The sequence below is a fragment of the Rhea pennata genome, chromosome 4, assembly GCF_028389875.1.
Source record: "Rhea pennata isolate bPtePen1 chromosome 4, bPtePen1.pri, whole genome shotgun sequence".
NCBI lineage: Eukaryota > Metazoa > Chordata > Aves > Rheiformes > Rheidae > Rhea > Rhea pennata.
In genome coordinates this window covers 57,470,612-57,485,500 of record NC_084666.1, presented here as the reverse complement: position 1 = coordinate 57,485,500, position 14,889 = coordinate 57,470,612, and the positions used below count along the sequence as shown (strand labels likewise).

Below are 14,889 nucleotides of genomic sequence, written 5' to 3'. Positions count from 1 at the left end.
TGAGTGAAACCAGATCAGTTTTGATGACCTGAGACAACCACAAACACTGAAGAGGTGACTAAATCTGCTGAAACAACAATTTTTATTTGGAAAAAAAGCTCAGGATTTCTCTTTATCAGTAACTCAGACTAGACCTATTTTGATACATATCCCTTGATGAGCAAACAATAAAGAGCTTTAATTTCAACTGCTGTTCAAGTAATCATCTATCTTATGGAGAGCATATTCTCACCTTCGACCAGCTGTCATAGCTACACAATTTTAATTTATCATAGTGGAAGATCTGCCCTGATATTTCTGCATTCACAGTAACAAAACTGATCCTGCAACACTAAACTGAAATCCTAAACCCTCCAGCATTTTTGATTGGGACAAAATATACAAATCTTCCTTTTGTATATTTAAAATACGATGATTAAAAAAAAAAGCAGGAAAAAAGAAATGAGGAGGGTCAGAATAGGAAAACAGAACAGCAATTTACCCAGAATTCTAGGAATGCTTCAGGTAATTTTTTATCTTAAAGCAGGAGGCACAAAAAGTAGTTTCTTTCTCTGAAAAACTGTCTTAATAACTACCTACTGCTGCACTAAAGGTTCTTTGTTAATAAAGACAGTTTCTGATGACAGTGAACAGATAACCTGGCTGATAGTAATCATGGAGTTGATACTGACCTTGCTGGCTGTTATCAAATTTAGTGATATAAGGAGGGAAAAAAGAACCCTCTATCCTCTAACCAGCAACCATAGGCCAGAAAAGATAGAAGAGAAACAGTAGCAGTTGGTCTTCTAGTATTAAGGAGTCTGCAACCAGTTGGCTGCAGTTTGTTAGATGAAAACTATGGGTATAGGAAACAGCATTTTGCGGAAGAAAAAAAAAATATATTCTGAAACATGTTATTGACGGAAGCAAAGTAATTGCTTATCTGGCTGGATTTGTGAAACATCTACTCTACACTGATAAATGCTGGGAGAAACACTTCTGAGGTACAGACCAGCTATATAACCACCAGTGAATTTGATGAAAGTCTGTTATGGCCAGTTGGAAAAAAAAAGCCCAGAAAATGAAAATTACTTCAAATAAATAAATAAATAACACCCCAAAGCCTGAAAGACTTACTCAGATCAAACAACACAAGGCATCACAGTGGGATATTTCAGAATTTTCTCCAATAATTATATATTGCATTTACTATTCAAATACATTATTTTTAAATACAAAGACCCAGCAAATAATTACCTTTTAGTTGGAATACTTGACTATTCAAGAGTATATAATTAGTCCTTTCCCTAAGCAACTGCTACCAGCTACTGTCAGAAACAGGATACAGGAGGAGGTGTTTCAAAGGTTTATTCTTATGTTCTTTTTCTTTATGGATTTTACAACAGATAGAAAATCAAAATGATGAGACTATTCATACCATCAAAACCCTGGAGAAAGGACTGAACAGCTCTGCAATCGTTCCTTCTTCAGTGACAGCTCACTTAAATCAGTCTTCATAATTGAAAATCATAACAAAAATGACAAGAAAATATCAAGTGTGCATCTCTCCATTTAAGATGGAAGAAGTAATTGCATCTCAGCAGTCCTGTTCTGTGTTTTGGAGGAGCTGGGACATGGGGGAACCAAGGAGAAAGACCTTTCAACTCCCACGAGCCTACTTGAGCCATGTCACTTGACAAAGCTCCCTTGATCTCCAGTGAGACTCCTGCTGCTTATTCCAACACTGAATATGGCTCTTTGATTTTCACACAGTGAAAGTCAGGAGCAATTGTCTCCCCAAAAGAAAAGTGATTCTGATTACCATAAATGAAAACTGAAGGTGATTACTTCAGTAATTTACTTGCAGAAAGATTCAAAAGTAAGGTAGACCCTGCAGGAACATGGGGAGCTGGCGCTGGCACACTCTGCTTGGAGTTCTGGGGAGATATTTGCCCTCTCTGTTTTCTGTCTGGATTCATTAGTTTTTCCAAGTTCATCTACATTCAAAACAATACACTGCATGAAGAGCATAAAAAAGGGAGAACTAAGCTAGGAGAGACCATGCTGAGTCTCAGATTACTCACTTTTCTTCCAGCAAAGAATTAATGTATGCTTACAGCCCCAAACTGGGTTTTCCAAAAAAACAATTGCCTGATGCAGTTCACACAGAATTAACAAGGATTTCTGCAGAATCCTTACTATGTTTAATACATTGTGAAGCCTGCACCAAATTGTTCATTCCTCAGTGGAAGCTATGATGTACTTTCTTCTTGGAAATGATTTATGAGTTACACACACGCACTCCCCATTCCTGCCATCAGTGCCAGATTATGTCTAAACAACAGGCATCCTTCTCGGAAGACACTTATACTGTAGTCCAAATGTCTAATTGTTGTTGACCTAGGTATATCCCACCTACATTTAAACAACCTGAGTACTACTAATTTGATGTTGTAAAACGAAATTCAGAATAGGGTTCCAACTAGTCAAACAATTTCCCTGCTTTGAAATCAGTGCTGCTGCTGCTCTGTAACTGTACCCCAGGGAGTGAGTTTAAAGATAGATTGGTGCATCGACACAAACTACAGTCATACCCTGAGACTACAAAATAGTCCTGCCCTTCATAAGTCCTACATACAACTGATTAGGCATGAGGAAAGGAAGAAAAGAAAAAATTAAAAGTTGGCTTTTTGGTTTTCAGATTTCAGCAGCTAAACATCATCATTCTGGCAATTTAAAAAACACAGAAAAACATTTCAACACAGAAATTATACTCAACTATGTGTTCTTTGTTCCAGTCAAACAATGTAATACAATATTTAATGTCCAGCATGCTTAAGGTTTTGTCATGTTTCCTACTTCAAAACAATATTGCTTCAGCAAAAAATGAAATTCAGCAGACTGTCACGTGAACTGACTCATGGGAAGAGTAAATTACTGTGTTTTATAGTCAAAATATGGTTTATAGGCAGCCCACAACTATCTGCTCGTTTATTACTCTGAAGCTGACATTTTGTAAGTCTTGTCTCAAGCCAGCAGAACATAAAGAGAACCTAGAGGAGTATGCTCCCAAATATTTTTCACTCAGCTTTCTATCAGAGAAGCCTAACTGTTAAAATTGTATAATGTTAATCTATTATTAGCAATTATGACTCTATTATTGCCAAGCAAGAACAGTGGGATAAATGCTTGACATCTGCCAAGGCCTTCTGTTTCACTTTGGGAAGGTGACTCGGGATGCTCTCTTGTTTTCCAGCCTCATGCAGGTCACTCCCTGTCTCCTGATTTGAGGAGTGGGAGGTAAAGGAAAGGCAGGCCCTTGCCCAGAAGAATGGCTCGAGCCTGGAGGCTCCCTGGAGTCGTTAGGAGAGGGGCCAGGACACGGTCGGGTGCCTGATGGCCAACTCACGCCCCCAACTCACCCCTCCGTGAGGCAGGGGACTGGGCAAAACCACTACTGCTGCTCCCCGCTCCACATGTCCCAGAGAGTGCTTTTACCCATTGCTTCTGTTTAAAGACATTCAAAAGACACTTAACATTGCCAACATAAAACTAGCTGCAGGATTTTTCTCCACTTACACCCACATAAAATCTTTTTGTTTTGAGGTCATTGCAGTGATTTAATGATGTTCAGTGGGGTTTTGACTGAACGTGGAACCAATCTGATCTCAGTGCTTGCTTATGTGTTACTGCGATGTATCATCATGTGGCACCGAGATAAGTTAGCTATTTAGCAAAACCAGAGGATTTCCATTCTGTCAGAGAATACATTTTTTCCCCTTCCTTTGTTTCCTGTAAAATCCTGTTAGGGCAGAGCAGTGTGCCTTAAGCAGGTTGCAAATTCATTGAATCAACACTGTTGGAGCCTGGCTTTTTTCCTTACACTCCATTAGGAGCTAGAGCAGTCACAGCAGAAAAAAAATGTGGTACAGCAAAACCTTGAGATTTTATTATCAAAGCTGATCACTGGCAGTAACTCCTGATGATGTTTGAAATTTACTGAATGGGAAGCTATATTGAAAATAACACTACAGCTGATGCCAAGGTAAAAGGATTGCTTTGCAAATGTTCTCTTACTTGTGCTAAACAATTTCAATTTGTGTCTTTTATCTTACAGCCTGGTAGTAACAGCTGACTTTGAAAGTAATATGATCTGGTTTCAAGATCAAGCTGCACCACTGATCAATGTGTGATCATGAAAAATACTTCACTGTTTCTACATGCAAAATTGAATTAATACTCCATCTTCTCACAGAGGTGCCGTGTAGATTCAGTTAGTGTTGACAAAGAATTTTTTTATCACATAAAGAAGCATTTCACTGCTAATGACCATAAGTTCATCCACCATATAAATAGCATTGCTTTATTCCACAGTAATACTTTTTCCATGCAACCATCTTTATAAGTAGCTTGGAAAAATCTCCTGTTAGCCACCAATGAAAGCAAACTACCCATCGCAATTTTCACTATGCAAGTAATGTCTGACTGCTCCATCTGTATAAAACATGTCCTGATGAGGCATAGAGATTGCCCTTACTATAATGACTGGTGAAGGAGCACTGGCTCCTGGCTATGTGAAGGAGCAAAATCCCCCCCCCCCCCCCCCCCCAAATCCCTTTCTGTGATACAAAACCTTGAAACACAAAGGAGTCTGCCTTTTCCTTTTTACTCTCTGGTCTCCTAGGCGGCTGGACAACTTCAGCAATGTATTAATTTCCACTCACTTTATCGGCCCGTTAGGAGCAATTACGTTGTGGGAGGGTATATATCTCCCAGTGATGCAACAGCAGCCCACATCTGCTCCCAGAGACAGCAGCAGTCTGGGCACGGGCACGCTCACAGCCCCGCGAATGAGCACAGATTGGGAACCCTCTGGGTCTGTATATTGACACTGCAGTTCGGACCTGCTTCTGCAAACACCTAGTGAGGATTCCCTAATACTGTTGACATGACTGTTGGCAAACTGATCTTTATGTGACGCATTTGTTAGTTGCTTCTTTCCATATTGTTACCACTGATTTTAATGGCACTATTTCACAGAGAATTCTCACCATTTTATCACAACCTCCAGAGCTTTTGAGAAGTAAAACAGAGCTTATTGCTTGAATTACAGTGGTTACCCTGCTTGTCACTACTGTCCAGCTATATCAGCTGGTTCATTTCAATGACTCTCAAGAGAAAAAATCAAGCTATCACCCTCATTAACAATGCATATGCTCTTGGGGCAATTGAGAGTTGAAATATGGTCTTTTATTGGTTCTACCTCCTGTAGACATTAAAGACAAGTTTCACTATACTGATGTGTATTGCAAATACATTCAAAGGCACTCTCATCCTGTAACTTCTTATTTCCCAACCTCTTAAAAGTGAAAATTAACCAAACACTTCATTTTAAAGAGAGCTTTTAATGGCTCTTGGGTCCATCTATCACAAAGAGTGCTTACTCAATCCACCATCTCTGAGCTGTCAACCATTTCTGATAGCCTTATTCATATGCCGTGGGATTCTGCAAAAAATAAAACTCTGGTAATTGGAGTAGGTCTGTGAACATTACGTAAGATTCTGTTTCAGTCATACACCTATTTTTCATTCACTGTCTTTTTAACCTTTATCTAAAAGCTGTCTCATATCTATACTTAAAAACATTTTCTTTCCCTGATAACTTTTCTTCGTGGTGCTAGTCACACTAGATATGGCTTCTCTGATTACTTGTTTCTTCAATATAAAATAATCACATATTTATAAAAAAAAATTTCAAAAAGTTCAGCCAGTCAAACTGAAAATGAATCTGCCTCCCCATCCTCAGCAAAGCCTAAGGAGAAAGGAAACTCAGAAGATCTCTTATAGATTTTATATTTTACAGGAAAGTTAAGAAATCTACTTTTACAGAAGTTGAAGCAGGAAATGTGCCTCAGACACCAGGGTCTGGAAAACAATCCCAAAACTGCTGCTAATTTCAGATGGGATGGCAAGCCCCTTTATGTGGCCTTTGCCCAGAGTCTTGGCATGTGTTCTCAGCCTTATTTGTGTAAGGAGCACCGTGGAGTGCCCACCCGCACACACGGGGCTGCTGCCTTTCCCCGCTCGCGGCTTGTATCTGGGAGGACAGGACAAACCCCGGCGCATGTCAGAGAGCAGGCTGACGGGTCACGCACGGGTGCACCGAACTCACCGTGCCTCACGGGGGCTAGTGCAGAGCTGCTCCTCTAAATTCACAGGAGACGGTCTGCGACGCTGGCCCACAGCTGCTAAGGTATATGTGTATATGCCAAATAACGAAAACCTTGACATCTTGTAAGAATACTTCCATATTGTTTCATAATGCTTGAAACACTTGTACAGGTATAATAAATGCAAGCATCAAGCACAAACACCCAAGATAACAATTTTAATCAAACTCTAATTGGAAGCAGAGGGGAAGAGAAAAGAAGGGAGAAAGGTATAAACAGAAGGTCCATCCTGGCACCTGCCACTTTGGAGAGGTATTCACCACTAGCATTTAAGTGAAGCGATATCTGTCTCATGCTAGCAATGTGGCAAATTCTGCCCATCATATCAATATTTAAAAACTGGCAGCGAACAAATGTCTCTGCTTAGTGACTCATTGTGCAATTTGAAATGGAAATAGAATAATTTGTTTGAAGTCTATATTACGCATTTAGATAGATTAAAGACAGACTAAACAATTAGTGATAATATGTGTCTGCATAAATGTAGGAGAGAATCAAGTCTTTCAAGTCTTTTAGATTGCTAAGAGGCCTTCCTGGTTTAAAACTGAGAGGAAAGCTAGCTCACGAAAGGATTAAAATACACTATCCTACAGGGTAAATTCATTATTCTGAATGTACCAGGATATTTTTGATCCTCAGATGAAAGTTTTTCATGGATATGAGTTAGATAAGTAGATCGTTTCGGATCACTTACGAATTGAAAGCAGTTTTGTCTACTCAGAGAAAAATGAGGAAGCACACACAAATCACTGCTGAAAACAAAACAAAAATACAAACTCAAATCATCTCAGCCCAATATCTGCTTTAGTATGTTTTTTCAGCAGTGCCTCTAAGAGGCATAAACAGCAGGAGGCAAACTTTGCCTTCCGAAACGCTGCCACATGAGGGGTTTTGGTGGAGGGTCCTCGTGACTCCCATGGGCTGTGGGAAGCGGTACGGTGCTCTGGGAGACATGAGGCTTGGCAGCAGGTGGGTACACCTGGGCACACAGCGCAGAGGGAGGCACTGGGCAACCGCATCTGCCATAGCTTAAAATCAGCTAGCATCTTATTTCAGTACAACTTTTGAGCATTTTTTGCTATATTAGAAGACGGGGCAGGTGTTTCCCAGGTGCTTTATGCTTCCCTGTTGTGGTTCTCCAGCGCATGGTCTTATGGCTTCTTCTTGGCCAGAAATACTGACAGGAATGGACACGTCCTGGTCTGTATCAGAGAAGTCTGACTGAAGCAGTATGGTAGTTGTTTACTGTACTGAGCTTTTTAGCAAGTGCTTTCCTATAAATATTTAGTCATAACACTGCAATTCTTTGCACAGCTACAGTGCTGCAAGCTGAAGGTAACCTTCTGATACTGCTTTTCTCCCTCCTCTCTCTTGAGAACTGCCCAGAATAACTCAATTAAATCTCTGGGAAGGAACGATCGCTTCAATACATGAGCAGAATCCCACAACGTTTATGCTAGATGTGGAAGTCTGACAATCAAGCTGTAGTTTGTAGGCACAGGAAAACAATCACTTGTCAGCTGTGGGAAAATAGTAAATTAAATTACCAATGGCTTGATCTTTCTCAGACTGCAAACAATTTAAAAAAAAACACACAAAAACTGAACTGAAGCTTTGAATGATGTTGCTAGATATGTAAACCAGGGTGGCTCAAATTTGCCACCAACCTCTAACTAAAAGGCACAGTCTGATTTTCAGGTGACATCGATGTGTTTGTGGGAGGGAGAGGGAAGAAAAAGATGCAAAAAAATTTTCAGATTTCTCATTTTAAGAAGTAGCTTTGAACATCAGCTAAAGATTTTTACAGTATCTTGGTACTTGAACTCCAGTTACACTGAAATTACCCTGTTGTGTATATAATGGGCAGGCTCCAAGGCTGCAATAAGAATTCAACTGCAGAGATGCTGAGGCTGGAAAACTTTGAAACATGGATGGCTTTTGAGGATGGCTAAGCAGGGGCTTGGTTGCCACATTATAGTGTGACAACTATATCCTCCCCAACAAAGAGGCTTTTAGGTAGTGGGCTTAAGTCATTATAGGCATATAGGTAACACTCCAGGCCAACCCTTGGCCTGACCCGCTCCCCTCACCCCATCCCCACACACGTCCGTGCAGCCATACCATGGCCCCGGGCAGCGCTGTGAGGTCCCATCTCTGCCCACAGCAGCTCTCTTACTTCTCTTTTGTATTCTCAGGGTACCAAAGGCCCTATATGCCTCAGGCATCTGTGGTGTTTCTATCAGACCTCTGTCAGATAACATAAAAAGTTGGAGTAGTATATTCAAAATTAAATGGAGTTCACAAGTTGAGGAAGGGCAACTTCTATAAAGTAGTGCAAAAACCCATGAAGCCAACCTCTCCCATGTGTTAATTTAAAATCCCTCTGTAAGTGAATGATAATTTTACATTAAATATACATGTACTCACTGTTAATGTTTGATAAATAATTCAGTGCTATAATGCCATTGGAAAAAAACATGGAGCCAAGCACAGATTTGGTAGAGCATTGTAGATTATATTCAGCTTCATCTCTCTATTTACATCAAACTTTCTTTCCTTTCCTTTTTTATCCATAATTTTTAAATAAAGAAAACTGAAGCAAATCACATTTGCTTTTTACTTATTTTATTATCCAATATGAACTATTCCACAGCAATTGCTTATTCATCCCTCTGCCTCAGTACAAAAGTGTTTATTCAGATTAAAGTTTAATAGATTTAAAGTCCTTTAAACTGGTGGGAGTTGTATGGGACTCTGGTCGTAATGCTGCTCTGAGTGTTTCCCTCCTGCAGAAAATTGGGAGCGGAATGAATCACTGGATGAGGGAATGAGGGCAGCATCAGTTTCAGTCCAGGTTTTTAAGACTAACTGAGCTATAATCCTCATTCCCCGAAAGACTGATAGTACTAATCTCACTGTAAAAATGCTTTCTTCCCTGGCAGGGGCAGAAGGTGTAAGCAACTCCTTCAGCTGTAGAAAGCAGAGAGGAAGCGGGGCCAGGCAAGCGAGGGACATCTTCTCCTAGCGGCTGAAAGGGGGAAGGGCCTCCTTCCCCCCACATAATATGAGAAATATTCTTTATCACTGGTTGATAATGGTGAAATAACCATTTATTAAAGTGTCTTGTGTGGGAGAGTGCAGGAGGTTACAAAAATCCTGAAAATGATTAAAGATATGCACGCTTTCCCCTAGTATGCAGAGATTTACCCCCTGCGCTAACCTGGTACGTTTAGAGTAGTAGTAGCAGCAGCAGCAGCCCTGAATGCTGAGGCAGCATTTCGTCAGGTATGTGAACCTGCAGCCTTAGATGCACCGGCGGAAATAGATGCTGCTGAACCAGATACGCTTTGATCTCAGAAAGCTGCCCTTGGGCGCTGTTTGCAGATGGGAGGATATTGACCTTTTGATGAACAGCTTCAATATTGAGCCTATGAAGAACAGCATTCCTTTCCCTGCAAAGGAACACCTCTCCCAAACTTCATGCTTAGCCGCACTTCTCACTGAGCAAAATTGCTCCAGTACAACTGGGAAAAGGTAAAAGACCCTCCTACCAAAGAACCTGGATATGTGACTATGTTCACAAATTAAAATTGTGAATGGTTCATGGTAGGCCTGTTGCCTTTTTCTCTGTGCGGACTGCAATTATGAGAGGTTTGTGAAGCCTGAATGTTTCACAGATTTTAGCACGGGCTATTCTTAGCCCAGCACTTTGTATCAGAAGTATAATTTCTAATCAGAGAATGCTGTTCTTTTCTCAGATGGCCCAATTACGCCAGTGGGACAGAAACACCACAGGAGGTCAATGGCTAATCACACAACCACCCAGGAGGCAATCTAAAGAAGTCTTTAACACCTGAGATCTATTCTGAGCATATTTATGAACAAATACCTGCTATCATGATCAGCTCATTAATGACTCATTCCCAGTCTGGATCATTTGTAGATGAAAGGGAAAGCACATTGGAAGAATCATGACTATAACATGATTATCAGCACTTCCTTCCCTCTCCTCCCCTCTCCTCCCTCACTACTAGGGCAACTCAAAGCAGTAATCGGATATTCATATAGAAAGGCTGAGAAGCTGAATCAAGCTACAGGTCAGCCAAATGCTCTCTCCCTTCTTCACGCCAAACTTTAAGTGACTGTTGCTATGGTATCATTTTCAAGATGGCTTTTTTTGAAAAGCCATCACAGTTGTTCACTGAGACACTTCAGAAGAATTCAGAAGAATTGCTCCATAAACGTCAGGTGTTCAGAGTCTTTGGAAGAGCAGATTATCTACCCAGGATGCACCAGTCCAAGGAATATTTGCCTCCCCTCTTAGAAAAGCAAAATTATGTAGCAAAAATGAGTGACGAGCAACAAATAAAAATGAAAACTATCCCAGCGGTAGTTTTGACCATCACTGTCAATATAAACTGTGCAACCAGTTAGTTGCCACAAAGGGTTAATATCCTACCTCTCGGCAGCTCCTATCAAATCTACAGCAAAGATATAGGTTACTTTCAGAGGCTCCTTCTAGTCTTATTTTTCTTCAATTTACTTTCAATAAAAAATCATCTATTTTCTCCGTGCAGTGTCAGATGTTAAGGCAATTCCCATTGTATGGGGTATATAAGAAGCATTGCAAGTATTCACTTCATTGCTAAAACATTATTTCCTGCTTTTTCATTGTGATTAACTGAAAATACAGTAGGATTTTACAAATTTGAACTCTATGCACCAGGCTAGGTTTTTCTGTTGTTGTTTGTATGTTTCTTGTTTCCTTTTCCAGGTTTTGTGCAGCCATTTCCAGAATTTCCTAACAATGTTATTTTTCTTTGTGGAAGGTCAATTTACTTAAGTGGGTTTAGTAGTACAACAGCGTTCCTGAACTTGTGAATTGATCAATAATGGAAACAAGTATTTTCTGTGATCAGTAATAAGACAAAATCATTGGCCGATTGTAGAGTGCATTAAAGAAAATTAACTGAGGAACTGCTCGCAGAAGAAGAAAAAGCATGCTGGAGAAGTCACTTGTCTTGAAATCTCCCTCCTTCCATTTTAATGTTTGGAAACCCTGAAAAATTATGTTTCTCTCCCTAAGCACAAGCCAGGTACAGCATAAATAGAACAAAGTTCTTTATGTAGCGCCTGGCAACATTTCTGAACCTTGAGCTGAAAAAACAACTGTGAAAAGATCAGAAGGGAAGTTCAGTTTCTACAAAGGAATCCCTGTCATGCCTGCTAATTAATGTCTCTGACATGTGCACCCTTGTCCCAGTCATACAGGGCTGAAGCTGAAGCTGTCAACTCATTTCGGATAAGTCACCACAAGGGTTATGAGATTGTAATATCCCCTGCAGTTTTGCCATGTTGTCTGCAACTCAGGACAGTATAGTCTGTGCAGGGAGATGTCCAAGGAGGAATGTCACACACACACACACACAAAAAAAAAAAAAAAAAAAAAAAAAAAAAGGGAAAAAGGAAAAGAAAACTCACCCCCCAAATTGTTGGAAAACAAGAGAACAGAAAAACAAAATCACGTATCAGTAAGTGGTAACAAGAAACACATGAAAATGAAAACTACCTCCATGTATGTCAATATTTGCCACTGCCAGCAGTATGACCCTACAGAACAAAGGCGATGGGTTCCCTGCTGCCTAGTGACAGAAATGAAAACAAACATTTCCTACAGCCCAAGCCTGGCTGCAGCGCTTGCAAGTAATCTCTTATTTATGTATTCTGCTCAGAGGATAACCTTAGCTCTGGAAACGCCTGGCATTTCAGCAGAACAAGCCCCTCTTTGGAGGCACACAATAGCGGAGCGGCAGGCTCAGGGCTCCCTGCTGCGCGCTGGGAGACTGACCGTAATTTCCCTTGCTGGTTTCTCTCTATTAGCAGCACTGTTCCTCCTTATTCATTAAAACAAAAGAGGAATATAGCGCATACGTCCCCAACTGTTTCCCCTCTATTTCAGCACATTTAGCAACTGTCGCGAGATTGCATACGGGAGAGATGACCTCTCGCCTTCATTCTCCTATGGAAAACACATTCACAGGATCATTCCCGGCAAATTAGTCGAATCAATGACTCGGTTGTCATTAGACCAGAATGTAACACAGCATCTCCCTGCTTGTCACGTGTGCCCTCAGAAGCCCCCACTGCCAGATGTCGATGCCTCCACTCAAACCGGAGGGTGAGCTCCGGCGGCTCTTCGGACCAGCCCCCTCCCAGTGACCACGGTGCCCCTTCTTCCCCTCCTTCCCCTCCAGGCTCCGCAGCTTCCCACCAGGTCAGCTCTCCTGCCAAGGAATTTCCAGCTTATTTTGCTGCCACTGGCATGGGTTTCCTCAGTGCTTTTACAGTCTGGATATTAGGATCTGGAGTAAATAGCAATGCTATATAAATGTGGTTGGCAGAGTGGGAAAGGAAGAAAAATTCCCACTTCATTCTCCCCACTTTTCCCCACAGACTTCTGCTTAGCCAATATTGATTTTGAGGATTTAAAGCAAAATATGTTTGTAAAGTATTCTGTAAATTCCAGGATGGCAGAAGAATCTATGCTTCATGATTCTACAGATTGCAGGTAGGTCTGCAGATGGATGAAAACTGCAAGGCATATACTCCACATCCCATCGAAACAGTGGGAGAGAGCTGCAGGAGCTGCTTATAGCCAAATGTGGGCAAATTACCTAAAATGTTCCCTAAGTCACTCGCTGCGGCTGGCTGGGCTGTGCAGACGGCTGGTGTGCCGGGCCAGCTGGCTGTGCAAGCACCCGTTCCTGCATTCCCCCTTTCCGGCAGCCCCCCACAGCGCAGCTCTGCAGCACAGCCGCAGCACACGGGCCCGCGAGGACAGCGTGAGAAGGGCCCTGGTAGCTGCCCATTTCCCCCGCAGCAGCGCGGCCCCCGACCAGCACCTCTGCTCACTAGCAGCAGAGCCACGCTCAGCTGCTGTTTCAGCCGGTCTTCTCCCTCTTCCCCGCCTGTTGCAAGCAGGCATACATGCCACTGCAGGCTATTTGTGTGGGCAGGCCTCATCTTTTACTCTAGAGGCACCCAGAGCACCAGCCAAGCTATGCAAAAGCAAGAGATGTCTGAAGAAAGCTGGGCTCAGTCCGTGCTAGGCACTCGCCCGGGGCCAGTGAGGTGGTTGGGCACCCTTGTCCCTTTGGGAGCAGTTCAGCCAGACAGCGGCCCCATTGGTATTCCCGTCACTGCGGTGCTTATTCCCCCACCTCCCGGGCTGCCTGACACCTTGGCAGGGAGGCAGATGCTGCCCTCGGAGAGGAGGGCCGTGCTGTCGGGCTGCGGGCACCTCCCCAGCCCCTCCGAGCACCCACTGGCAGCGCACAGAGATGGGGGTTCATTTGCAAATGTAAATACTGACTGTCAGGGAGGGCAAGGGATTAGCTGTACAGGTGAAGAGCAAGGTGGCCCCGCGCTGTCAGGCCCGTTAGGGAGGCCGGCCGCTGGAGCTGGGCCGCTCCGAAATGATCCCCCACTGCGCTCGCCCTTCGTTTCTCCTATGGCTAAGGCCAGATTCGCTGGGCTCTGGCTTATTCCACAAGAAAAGCCCACAGGCCTGATTCATTTTAAGTCAGGTGAAGAAATTTGATACACATGCAAAAAAGAAGCTGCACAAGATGAGATATGTTCACTTTTATCTAGGGGTGAGCCTGGATAGCTGTCAAGCCGCTTGAACACAGAAAGGAAAAGGCGACTGGTAACTGTGTTTTCTGGGCGCACAGCAAAGCCACCACCTGCCTGGGAGCACAGGCTCCCTTGGAGGGTCTCTGCGACCAGTTCTCGCCTGGCACATCCTTCACTCCCCTCTCCTTCCGGAGGGGAGTACCCTTTGGTTCTCCCTAACTTACTGACACCCAACTTTAATTAAAGCTTTTCAATTCCAGCAGCATAATTGCCTTGACTTTCAGCAGTAAATTTGCTAGGAGATGGAGGAAAACCCAAGACTGATCCTGGACTATCAAACATGTAATTGAAAATTGATACCAACCTACCCTGCATTCCCACACCGGGAGTCGAACCCGGGCCGCCTGGGTGAAAACCAGGAATCCTGACCACTAGACCATGTGGGAGCCCTGACAGGAGCCTTCCTCACACAGCACTTCCTCCCTCTGTCACATCCCTTGCTTGTCTGCAGCTATTTATACTGGAATAATACTGAAATTCTCTCAAAAGGGCCTGCCGTCAAAACTAGCTGAAATTAGCTAGTTTTCAAATGCTCTTAGACAGGCACTTGCACACCCACCCACAGGGTGCTGGCGTTGCCCTCTGTGTATTTGGAAATCATGCTGACCAGGAGCACTGCCTTAGGGTCCGTAAGAGCCTGGCACAGAGTGGGCTGCGGGGTGCCCCTAATTTTGGCAGCCGCTATTTCCAGCGCAGCCCTGACTACCCCACTGCTCATTCGGATCGCCAGCTCCTCCACCAGCAAGACGGAGCTCGTCAAGCTGGGCTGGCTGGTACGCAGGTGTTGTGAAAGGCAGAAACTGGGGAGAGAGTTTGAACACCTATTTCCAGAAGTGACTTGTTACACAAAAAGTAATACTCATCCCACAACCCAGTCCCTTGCAAACCTATGTAGAGGAGAGTGGCAACCCACATTTCTCATTAATACAGTCCTTCCTGTCCTTTATTCTCCGCTATGTTTAGTGTTGGCATGTTTCATATTGAG

The 14,889-nt window shown here is 42.9% G+C and overlaps 1 non-coding gene across 1 annotated transcript; it reads right to left on the bottom strand.

The window, feature by feature from the left end:
• Positions 1-14,218: 14,218 nt before the first annotated feature.
• TRNAE-UUC (transfer RNA glutamic acid (anticodon UUC)) lies at positions 14,219-14,290 on the bottom strand. Its single transcript has one exon. It is a non-coding gene; the product is annotated as a tRNA-Glu (tRNA).
• Positions 14,291-14,889: the final 599 nt, after the last annotated feature.